This window comes from Lepeophtheirus salmonis, chromosome 2 (assembly GCF_016086655.4).
Source record: "Lepeophtheirus salmonis chromosome 2, UVic_Lsal_1.4, whole genome shotgun sequence".
Classification (NCBI taxonomy): domain Eukaryota; kingdom Metazoa; phylum Arthropoda; class Copepoda; order Siphonostomatoida; family Caligidae; genus Lepeophtheirus; species Lepeophtheirus salmonis.
The window spans coordinates 30,507,753-30,517,715 of record NC_052132.2 but is presented as its reverse complement, the minus strand read 5'-3'; positions in this window follow the sequence as shown (position 1 = coordinate 30,517,715).

Sequence of the window (9,963 nt, the reverse complement as noted above, 5' to 3'; positions counted from 1 at the left end):
ATTTCCAAAAAAGTGGTTTGGCCACTTAAAACGGCCCACCCTATTGGACAAGCCACTTTTGGTACAAGTAATGGAAAGGAGGACATGAGAGAGGACTACATCTGCAACAGATTCCAGGCCTTCCGCCGACACTTGGCAGCCATCCTTGCCGCTAAGGCGGCTACATTAATGATTACGAGAGCTATAATTGTCATTTATAGTGTTATATAAATATACATATACTAGTAAAGGTATACCATGCGTTCCTCAGTCTAAGGAGGAAGATGGAAATCACATTGAAAATGGTCAAATTAATTGAAAAAATTAAATAAATACTTCCATATACTACATATACAAATAATTATTAGATGATTCGTTTTTATCGTAAAAGATCCGGATCATTCTAATTCTAATTCTTTTAGATTCTTCACACTATATCAATCGGGTTAAGTAAGGTAATCTATAAAGTCTCATCATAGCATACTAATACTATTACCTTTTTTAATCTTAGCAGTATTATTATGAATGTAAAAAAAAAATGTATTATAAACTTGCAATAATACCAACATATATGCATCTAAAAAATTGTGTAGATGAAAAATACATTTTTACTCTTTTCAAAAAATTCCCAAATCAAAATTTGCAAAGAAAATTGCAAAAAACTTTTTTCACTAATTTTACAAGCAAATAGTTCAGATCATTTATTGGAAATGTAAAAGAAACACATACCTACAAATAATTTTTTCGTACTTGCAAAAACAAAAGTGTTATGAAGAATAATGTTATCTAAAAAATAACACTCGATAACTGGCTAATTTCTGCAAATATTCCAAAAATTATATTATAAAATGTTCTGGAAATTGGAAATACTCTATTAAAGATGTTGATTCTGCACTTTTTTGTGCAAAAAGCATCGTCTTGTGGCATTTTTTCTTTAAGCAATAAAAATTGAATAATCTCCAGACAAATTTCTACAAACTTTATTCCCTTTACTAATCCGATATTCCATTGGAAGTTCATTTTTTTGCACCTTAAATAAACGAAATTACAATTTTCACCGATTTCTTTTGTAGCTCATAACTTTTTGGATTTTCAATACATTTAAAAAACTTAGTAATTCGTATAGTTCTTTTCGAAACAACAATCATTTTTTGATAAATAACTTAACCTTCTATCTAGTCTCCTTGAGCTGCGAAAAACGGTTTTTGGGTAGAGCATAAGCCCCCTTATATCACCTCCCAAAAAATTGACACCCCCATCTTAGCCTTTCCATGCTCAAAAGAGGGTATCATGCAAAATTTCAGCCTCTTATGTTCAATGGTGTGGGAACATTTAAAGGACATCTACACACACACACAATCTCTCTTTTATATATTTACAGAAGATTAAATAATATATTATATACCATTTATAGTATTAATTTTGTTGAAAATTTATATTTGATAAATAGATTATATCTTGTTAAAGTTTCAAATGCAAAGTGTTCAGTTTTTAAGAGAGCACTCTGTAAATTCTTATAAAGTAGTACCTACATATATTACTCATGATGTCAAAAATGTATTAATATGTCTAAATAAATAAACAATCTTCATATAAATAGAGTAGACACAATGTCTTTAATGTACTTTTTGCATTCAGTTGAAGCAAAATAAGTGCCCACAAATAGAAAAGGTGATTTATTGAAAGTGCAATGATACACTACAAAATATTTCAAAACTAACAACAATATATATAAAATATAAATGAATAAACATGTCTTAAAACCATTTTGAATGACCAATTCTAACTAATTTATGAAAATGAAAAATATAAATTTTTCCCCAACTTTTCGACTAAAAGAGCATATTTTAAGCACTCTAGAAAGAAAAAAAATCTGGCTTTTTCACCTATGAATGCGTATTTTTTTAATTAATTTGCAAAGAAATAAGAAGAAACTTAAGAATGCCGTGATCATTAAATACTTTTTAGGGGGATAGGATGAGGCCAGAGAAAATTGAAAACGTTTAAAAGAACTACCCTTTATACATTCCAACTAAACAATATTTTAAACATAGATGGCTTAATAATATATTTGATTAACAGGTAATTTTTTAAAGCAATGAAAAAGTGATAGAGGTGAAAATATTCTGTTTTAAAGGGTGAAAAAATGATCACGTTTATAAGTTTACAAAACTTTTTTTTTATGAATAAAAAAAAAAAAAAAGAAGAAGTATAGTTTGATATCACAGATAAAAAATAATATAATCATTTCCAATAGTAATGAAAATGAATAAAAATATTTTCACAAAATTTACAGAAAAACAAAAATGAGCTAAAAAAAGTCATAAAGAACTAGACTAAACATATAAGTGTATTAAATAATATCTATTATACAAACTCCATCATGACGTATTAGAAGACAGTCACATTGAATAGTAAATTACTAAAAGAAAAAAAACACAGATTAAAGTTAGAAGTAAGTATTGTCCGTTTTTTGTAAAGTTTCTCAAAATATCGAGGTCCCCTTCCTACGATTTTTTTTTCATATGTATTGGAATCAGAGCCTGGTAGCATCTGGCAGAGTAAATTATATATTCAATTTTGCTTAGAATCACTTCTAATTTGAAGGTATTCGGAATATTGGGACTGGTTCCTTTGACCTGTTCAACTTCTGCTGTCTCAGTTTTCAAGTTTTCCTCCATTGTTTAAACTGCAGATTTGTATTGCTAGTATTACTTGAGGAAAGCGATACAGTAAGTGTAATAAAGTTTGAGTGGTACTTTGGCTGAATGAGTAGGTTTGATGCCTTCATTTTGTACGACACTTGCTCCTAAATAGAGACAATGTTGCAATTGGGGAACGTAAGTACTTTTGCTTTGTTGTATTAAAGGAGTTTCTAAAAATTATGTTAGCAACAAATATTTTTTTTGGAGAAACCTGGTGTAATTAACTGAAAATTTACAAAAAAAAAAATGGAATATTTTCACTTTTACAGAAATACTATAACGAATTTGTTTGTTGTTCAGGTAAAATTTTCCATAGAAGATTAGAAAACTCAACTAATATATTTTGAAAGAACGAGTAATAAGTGAAAAAATTGCTTAAGGTTGAATTATTTAAGAAATGATAACGTCTAAAGAGTAGTCTTTGATAAACTTAAGTCCCCAAATTAGTAAGCTAGCTTCTACAGTAAATAAAAATCCTTTGGTACCCCTGTGTAAATGCATGTGAATTGTCCTAAATTACATTAAAATTATTAAAAAGTACCGATGTATATTTTGGTAGCATAACCTGTACAAAAATATTGGTATTGAGACAATACTAGTTTATACATACAGCAAGGGCCAGAATAAGAGTTTAATTAACTTTAACGGCACGAAGTACATTGGCCTTCAGGTAATTTGCACCGAGACATTTTATATATATTACATGTTTTACCATAATATACAAATAAACGAAATTTATACGTTGAAAATGATTAATTTGGTTTGAAATTATTGTTAGTGTCAAACACACTAAATGATTGTAATTTCTTGAAAGCATTACAGAATTCCACACCAAATTTTTTATCCTTACATACTTTTGAAGTCTTATTATTTAACGAATTTGAGCCTGAGACAAAATAGATCATAAAATTAGTATAACAAGAAAAATAAATAGACTAACACGACAACGATTTCAATAGAAGTACTAACAACGTCTCTGTTAATTAATTTTTGTTACACATGATGCATTATTAATATTTGAAAAGACTCGGGGATTAACGAACATGGATAATATGTAGTAAGAGCAGAATTCCATGATTGTACACATAGAAAAATAAAACCAAGTAATGTGTATCATAATAAACATTACATATTTTGATTTACAATATTAACTTAAACCAAAAATAAATATTGACGAATTATAAACCTCATTTATTTCTATGTTCTGGGGAAATATTCTGAAGACAAAATGGCTCTAAGGCAAAATATCCTGAGGCAAAGTAGTTTAAGACGAAAGTACCAGGCACCAATTTTAACGTCATTAAACTAAAAGTATTTATTGTTTGTAGAGATTTTGTTTGCCAAGGAAGAAAATTTTTCACAGCGATTTGTCATAAAAAAAATTAAAGTTTGAACCTTTGTTTATACTGCAAATGAAGTGTAAAAATACTGCATCAACATTTTTGAGCACTTTTGGCCTTCTTCTAAACCCCTTGAATGGACAATGCAGGGTATGACCAAGGGGGGTGTCAATGCAGTTTATAGGTTCTCCAAGGACTCCCTGATGGAAAACGTAGAAGCCACACGTGAAACACTTGGAAGATATTGAGATATTCCTGTCAATTTGTTCAAATTCAAGAGGAGCAAGCACACTGAATGAGAAATTGGTCAGCTGTAATAGGGCAATACTAAACCTGTAAAAAAGTAAAATACATATTTCTAATACAAACTAAAATCTTTGAGAAATTAAACTTTAGTTATGGACCACTTTGTGTACTAATAAAATAGTTACAAGTGTGTAATTACTCAATTACAAATATCATATCAAATTTTTGACTCCTATTTAAATTTATTAATTTTGTCATTTGTGTTGGAGGGAAGAGGGCGTTTACATCATGTGTTCATTCATTTTTTAATACAATATTATATTATTATTTTTTAAAGAGTTTGATTACACATCTATAATCAACAATTATTTTTATTGGCAAGTAAGACTCAACACACACCTGTTTATATTTATATACCCCTTCGTTAGTCAAGATTCATTTTATAAAATGGTTATTATACTAGATAACCCCCTCCCCCGGCCCCCCAAAAAAAAACAACGTATTTAATTAGAAGCTAAACGGTTGTATAATTATGAAAATTACGTCATTTACGTGACGTCAGTATCGTCTTACTAACTATTCCATTAAGTTTGCACTCCTACATTAAATTAAAAAGCTACAAATACTTGAATAAAACTTGTCATTTTTTGATGAAATTGAATGTATTTGATTCAAAATAATTACAAAATTATAACTTTACTTGTTTTAAATCTCTGTTTTTACACTGAAGTTTTGAAGAATCCAAGTAATAAAATAGAAATACAAAGGAACGACTTAAAGGCAAATGAGAGAATTAAATTTACTAAACTTTGATTAAAAATTACAAAGTATATGAAAAATATTCTAACCAATATATTATCAATATTGATAAAGAGTCGTATATATTCAGATTGAATGTTTTAATAACATACGGAAAAGTATTGGCAATAATATGTAGATTCAAAGTAGTAAAAAACATTGTTATATAAATTGCAAGGCGTTTAATATCCCAGTTTACTAACAGAGGGATAAGTTTCAAGACTCAAAAGTGATCTTGGACTCAAAAGCTAGTTTATTCTAAACTTAAGAAAATCCTAAACACTAGGGATCTATTTTATAATTATACAAAATCAATCCAATCAATTTCCTTAGATCTACTTGTTGCATTTTTTGAAAATATAAATAAAAAAGTTTGAACTTTTTAGATTTAAAAAAATCCAGTCTATGATTGTTCTCGGATCAAATATATTATAACTTAAAGTTGTGTCCTTTCAAATAATTTAAGCACTTAAAAAGAGACTATTTATTTCATAGGTTTGCCCACTTAATTTTTTTTCTTTCTTTAGCTGCCGTTGATTTTAATTAAATCATTTACTATTTATTTTATAGCACCACTCTATGCAAAGATTAGTTAAAAAAATGTATGCTATTAACTATATTTTATATAATTACTGATTGATAACTAGTATTTATTAATTTGTCAAGTTATTGTAGTTAGGTGATAATTCAAAGAGACTTGAAATATCAAATGTGGAATACTCCCAATAAGATTTTAATGAATAAAAAAATTCATTTGGTGGATGCAAAGCGAATAAATACATGTAGCGAATTTTTAGAGTTATTTGCTTTTTTTGAAGACTATGTATGACGAGGTTACCGAACAAGATGCAATGAATGGGTTTGACAGCTTGAGTCAAACAACTTCCGATCTTGCTCAATGAACTTTAGATAAAAAAATATCATTTATTTCCAAGCAGTTAAAGGTCTTAATTCAATCCTCTAACCAGAGATGATATTGCCCAGAAGCTTTGCCCACAGATTTTATCTGACACAAAATTTCACCTCCTCTTCATGAAAAAAACAAAACAAAGGAACTTTCAATTATTTAAAATTATTTATTATATTAAATGCAATCTACTCTGCTCAAAGAATAAAATATATGAATGTCAAAATTTATGGGTACAACGACAATAGACCATTACGGACTTTTTTTATGATTCATGATCAATTCAATCCCTATAAATTATGTCGTAGACATAGTTTCTATAGTAAAAACATCATCTTCATTAAGAATTTTTTTAAAACATTTTTTTAATAGAAAACTAAAAACGTACGTTACTGGTTTTAGCAAGTCATAAGAAGTATGAAATAGATATAACTGGAGTTGTCGGTGATTGAAGTTCAGAATTAATCACATATAAGAGTGATTTTCTTACATTTATTTCAAGAAGAAGACTAATAGCTCCATCAGAAATGATATATCTTGCGTGTTTGAGTTGTATTAAGCTTCAGAAAGAGATATTTGTTAAAAATATAATGCATTCAAAATAGTACTATGTTTCTACACGTCCTCAACGCCTTTTTTCTAAATTTCTAGACTCTGTTAGTATGTATAGTCTTCATTTAGCAAAAAAAAAAAAAAAATTGGTGTCGTGTAAATCAGATCTTTTTTCTTCGTCCTTGCCCCTAATATAAAATAAATTTTTGAATATTATGATGATAAACTTCGTAGTTGCACAAAATGAAAAAATAAGAAAAACATCTCTTCATTCTAGGAAAAAAGTAAAACTTACCATCTCAGTTAAAAATAATGAAATTAAAATCTATTAACGGATTTACCATTAGGTATCAATATTTATATTAAATGTGATAATTAATTTCTCAAAACTGCTATTCAGTAAAACATGATAGGATTTTCAAATAAAAATAATTACTAAAGAACTGAACAAGAAATTATAAGTTTATTCTAATATGTTACTTTATTGGTAAATTGCACTACATCGAGGGATCAATGTAATCATGAGTTGTCTATGTACGTCGGTTTGTCCTTCAATCACGGCCAAGCCGATCAATGGGTCTTTCTGAATTTTTGATGTAGGTTCTTAAGGCTCCAGAAACAGGTTTAACATTTTTCTGCCTTCAAGGCCATGGAAACCTTGAGGCCAATACTTAACCTGTGCACCCTGTAGTAGCTGCAAGACTGCAAGTTCGGCGTCTGACCCAGAATAAAACAATTTCTTCCTCATTGTATCAATGAAAAGTCTATATAATGTCTATCGTACGCTAAAAAAACTCCCTGGGGAAAATTGCCTGTAATTTGTTCAAACATCATGATGATAGATAACACATTATAAATTCACTTAATATTATTTATGAAAAATATATAAACTTATTTTTTTATTCCATCCTCCAAGGGAGTACCTTCAAGTGTGAGTAATATTATTGCAGGCCCTAGGCGGTGGTTTTTAAGGATACAGGGTCCCCCAAGTACCCCACGCAACCCGAAGCCTATAAACTATTGTTTAGTGTTGGAGGGGTCCTTGGATGTATTGGTTGAATTGGCGTTGGTTTTTAGCAATCCCACTCTACCCCCGGAACAATCCGAGGGTGGAGGTTATTTAACCATATTTTAAGAGGTCCTAATATATTTATTCCTCCAGCCCCTTCTTCCAATCCTCTCGATCCATTTCTTAGAAGATTGAATTGAATTTTTTTTTAAGTACAAGGAAATTGTATTTTTATAAAATATTATTCACACTTGAAGGCACTTCCTTGCAGAATGGAACAAACAAATATGTTTAGATATTTTTCATAACTAACATTAAATGAATTTATAATTTGTTATTATTCATCATGAAGTTTGAAAAAAATATCATGGCAATTTTCTTCAGGACTGGCAGTTTTTTGCAAGGCAGTTTTTCTAGTACCGATGCCTATAAAGGTATTAGTATGTTAATACTAATAAAACCAACATGAGAATAATTGTTAAAATTTCACGGGTTTTTTTCCCGTTTTATATTAAGCACAAGAGCTCTTAATTAATTTTAATTTCTTAATGTACCAGACAACGCCGGGCAAACCTACTTTAGTTTCAAATAAAGATTTATAGCATTCATATCTAAACATAATGAAATCAATCAATATAAGTAAGTAAAAGTTGAACTTGCTGTCGCAATAAATTATCAAAATCAATTTGAAAAGTGCAAATAAATATTAATACAACTAAATTTTGTGCCGTGTCTTCAGTTTGAGTAGTGGTGATAATAACTATTTGTTACATTGAAAAAGGCAAAATATGAGTTAATTAATGCTTATGATATTGAATAATCCGCACATAGGTTCTTAATCCATAAGAAAAGTTACATATGCCAGCAGATATCCTGTATATATAGGTATACCTATATATTTACAGGGAAGATGAGGAATCCTTGATAGTAAATTCTTCAAAAATTAAACACAAACATATACTTATCTTGGGAATAAATTGAGCAATACTATTTTCAGCACTTTTAATCAATTTGAAAAGGGAAATCAAATCCAAATACAAGAGGTGAGACATGAAAACATTAATGTGAAATCCTCTATAGATAAAAACAGGTTCATCAAGAGACGTTTTCTCCAAAACAAGAAAAATATGAAAAACTACGAAGGAACTGGCAATTTCATAACTATGCTATGGATATTCCTTCAAAAAATGTGTTTTTTTGACGTTGATTAAAACAAGAGGTCCTTCATTCATACTCCGTAACAAAGGCAATCTGCAATTAAATTTTAGATCTGAAAGGAAAAAAAGGAAATTTGCTATAAAAAATTAACTCTTTCTTCGACATAATTGAATAATACTTGATCTTTGCTTTTGGAGGATTCTTTCAAGTTTTACTTCTAAAAAATGAAATCTTTCGACAAAATCTTTCACCAGACGATCCACAATTCTATGATTGATTAGTTAGATCAAAAATGAGGTGTTTCAATGTACCATGGGATAAGTCCATGCTTAGATTATTCATCACTTTTTAATAGGAATTAATTACAATAATTATTTCTTATTTATTTTCTAGGTTCTAAAACGAGACTCTGCGTCTAGGGTCTATGCAGATGTGAAGTAATCTATGCTCCTTGTAACTGTTTTATAACTATGCTATAAGCTATTAGTTTTTGACCATCTTCTAAAAATTGTCAAATGATACTTTTGAGATATAATAACTACAAGAGTTCGACGAAATAAACAACTCTTTCAATGGTTCTAAGCACAAAAAATTTTAATATTAGGATAGATGCTAATCGTATGCCCATAAATTAATAAAATCTACTTAGAAAGTGTGAAATTTTAATCAAGCATTAAAAAATATTTTATGAAACAAGGGAAGCCCCAACATTTATCTGTAAATAAATGATAATCCTAATCATATATTAATATGCAACGTAATATATTCTATGTAAAGCCTTGAATGTGCTGTGTTATGGAATACATATTAAATTACAAAAGTTGGAAGGGGAAGCAGGACAAGTTGATACATTCCAATTTTTGAGCAAGTTTTTATGAGTCGTACTTTCGTACTTTCAACATTTATAGAGCGACATAGTATACCTAGTTGGTATTGTGCTTCGCGGAAATTACTTTCGTGAACTCAATGTGTGTAAGTTCAAATCCTGGTCACTCCCAGCGAAGTAAATATACATTATGGTTGCTGACTTCAAAGGTACTTCCTAGGTCAGATAGATCAATTGTAATATTTTCATGCTTACATACACAAATGATTGTAATTAGTGCATCTGGATCATCTGACTAATGAGGGAAAGAACCATATACCTGTCTTGCATTAGCACCGATTAATTGACCTTGACGGATTGTAAGAGCACTATTTACTTTGAATTTTTTTCTATATTTGGAGTGGAGATGGATTCATGTAATACTTTTATCCCTGGACTCATAC